The sequence below is a fragment of the Neophocaena asiaeorientalis genome, unplaced genomic scaffold, assembly GCF_003031525.2.
Source record: "Neophocaena asiaeorientalis asiaeorientalis breed wild unplaced genomic scaffold, Neophocaena_asiaeorientalis_V1.1 scaffold250, whole genome shotgun sequence".
Taxonomy (NCBI): Eukaryota; Metazoa; Chordata; class Mammalia; order Artiodactyla; family Phocoenidae; genus Neophocaena; species Neophocaena asiaeorientalis.
In genome coordinates, this window is record NW_020172476.1 from 1,255,938 (window position 1) to 1,259,341 (window position 3,404).

Below are 3,404 nucleotides of genomic sequence, written 5' to 3' on the forward strand. Positions count from 1 at the left end.
ATGACCTCACACTGGTCAAAATGGCTATCAACAAATGTCTACAAATGATAAATGCTGGAAAAAAAGGAACCCTCGCACACTATTGGTGGAAATGTAAATTGGTGCAGCCCCTATGGAAAACAGTACTGGGGAATCCTTAAAAAATTAACCATAGAGCTACCATATGATCCAGCAATCCCACTTGGGTATATATCTGGAAAAAATGAAAACTCTAATTCAAAAAGATACATGCAGTCCAATGTTTGTAGCAGCACTACTTACAACAGCCAAAACATGGAAACAACTCAGGTGCACATCAACAGACGATTGGCTTAAAAAGATGTGCTATATATACACAATGGAATATTACACAGCTGTAAAAAGAATGAAATATTGTCATTTGCAGCAACATGGATTGACCTAGAGAATATTATACTTATTGAAGTCAGACAGAGAAAGACAACTACTAATGGTATCACTTATATATGGAATATAAAAATAATACAGCTGAATCTTTATATAAAACAGAAGCAGACTTACAGACATAGAAAACAAACAAGGTCACCAAAGGGGAGAAGAAGGAAGGAACAGATTAGAAGTAGAGGATTAACAGATACAAACTGCTATATATAAAATAGATAAGCAACAAGGATTTACTATACAGCCCAGGGTATTATATTCAACATCTTGGAATAACCTATAATGGAATATAATCTGAAAAAAAACAAAAAACAAAACTGAATCACTTTGCTGTAGACCTGAAACTGACACTGTAATGTAAATCACTTAAAAAAAAAAAGTTACTATTCATTCATTGATCCCTTTAATATATTATCTTGGGGTGCCATTCTCATTATCCACTGTTTGCGGTAAAGTTTTTACTTAAGTGTGAAAATAGAGTCCTTATCTCCTTCCCTTTCCCCTTGCACTTCTTTTATTTTCTACTGAACTGTGTAATTGTTAAAGCTACAGATTTCTACTATGACTAGAACCCCAGCTCTACTACGACTTTCATATTTGCTGCTAAAACTTACATACTGAAGACGAATCTGGCCTTTTTATTTGCGGTGGAAGATGGGTGGGTTATTCTGGTAGCCATCACAAGCCCCCACGTTCTCAGGGCTAAAATGCCCACATTATTTTCCGAAGTTAGGCAACCAAAAATACCAAGACACCAACAGAACACTGATTTCCCTTATCCTCTCCCTGATTTTCTCTATATTTTGTGGATCAGGCATTGGCCTCAGAGGTGCAAGGTGGCACCTTCCAGGGCTTTACTTTTTGTCCCACTGGACACTTTTTTTTCCAGGAGGAAGACAAGGCTTTTGTGATATCAGATGGATCATTGGATTAGAACAGGCTAGCTCTCTTCTAAAATGAGACTTAGAAGTGGACGATGGGAGAGCAGGGAGAAAGGACAATCCAGAAAGAACATGAAATTTCAAGAGAAAGAGCCAGGGGATTCCCAGAAACTAGAAGATCAAGGATAAAATCTTTCTGTGAATATCCCGAGTTATGAAACAAAAAGTGAAAGTGAAAACAAATTGCATCATCAACATGCCTGTCAATATTCTTCTGCACAAAGGAACAGAGTTGGTAACAAGTCGTCCAAGTAATGGGAAGACCTCAAATTCTTTAGAGGGGTGAGGAGTATTGGGATGGACAACAAGATGCCAAAGTCAATCTTTTTAAAAACACTGATTACAGGCAGACAGCAGTCATCACAGAGCATCTGAGGAAATCCAGGATCATTTTCAGTTCTGGGGAAGGAAGTCATTAGGAGGTTAATCAATTTTCTTGTTAGCTCATTAATAACGGTATCTGGTTGCACATTATCTGTAAATTATGGAAGATCAAAATTTAAGAGTGGTGTGGTTGGAAAGACTGAAGGAGCATAAGGTTTAGAAAATCTATTTTATTATACCACATGGAATTAATATGCCAAATAATTTCTTCCATTTCCTACTTACATACGCAGAAACTTTGATAAAATGATTAATGATAGCAAGCATTTTTGATGAATGATTGCTCCGTTCAAAGCACTTTGTTTTGTGTTTACATGGATCATCTCATATAATACAGTAACGTTGTAGCATATTTAATATACGTTAATACATATCCCCATTTTAATTAATTTTTAAAGTATTTCATTTTTAAAAGAAGAAATATTTTTAAATGATTAATAAAATAATCAGTGTGTTATACTAAGTGTCTAGATCAATTTCTTAAATAAATCTTAAGCGAATACCAAAAACAAAATTTCCATTTTATAGACAAGGAAATTAAAGGCTAGCAAGAATAACTCTTGTAAGAAACAGTGAATACAGATAGTAAATAGCAAAATCAGGATGTAAAAATATTATTTTATATATTTTTCAGATATTTACAAATTATAACTGAAGAGAGAGACTATGATGGAAGGAACATAGATTTTATAGTTAAAAAGGGTCTGGACTGAGTCCCGGTTTTATTATGTACCAGGAATGTGCGTGTTTAGGCATATTTTATAGCTCCTTAATTTCTTCATTTTTAAAATAAAAGCAATTCTAGCTACTTTGCAATTCTGGTATACAAATGAAATGAGATAATGCATGGATACTGCATAGTATATATGTATAAGGAAATAATGATAACAGACTTTCTTCATTATTTTGTCAATATAATAAATTTATTGAGTGTCACTCGAAAATGACAGACAGCATTACTATTTTTACAGATCCTGGCACATGGTGGGCACTCAAATGATATTAATGCCTTTTCTCATCCTTTCTCATCTCTCTTTATACAAGGACTACTCATTCATGACATAACTAGTGAGCTAAATAAATAAAATAAGAAAATGAATTTAAAAAGCAGCAATTCGGAAATACTGAAGTTTAATTGAATAAAAATATGGCCCTGCATACACATTTTCTTATTAAAGATAAACTCTGGAAAGAGAGAATTATAACTACCCTTACAAAGCAATTAGGTTCCTTTTAAAAATGAAGTCATAGGTAAAGCCAAAATCTAAGACATAAGTCTATTATATGGCACCTAAGTGTCAATACGTGTCAAGGTTTAAAATGTGACGGTTACTTCAGTGAGATGAAATTCAAGACAAATATAAATACCTGCAATTTCCTTACCATCCTGTTTAGTTTTATGTGATAAAAGCTCTAAATTCTAAAATATTTTACATTCAGATCTCCTTTGTTCCACGACCTATAATTCTCATTAATTTTACAGAACTGTCTGCCTATAATTGTCTGGCATGTTTGCTTCAACAACATGTTTCCATTATATTTGAATTTTAATGATAAACTCAATCAATCCCAAGAAAAGAAAGCAACAAATTTGCTGGAGTAAGGAGAGGCCTAGAGAGGCCACCAGTATTACTCAGCATGGTGGGGAAATGCATGTCCAAGAGCTACTTAGAGAATCAC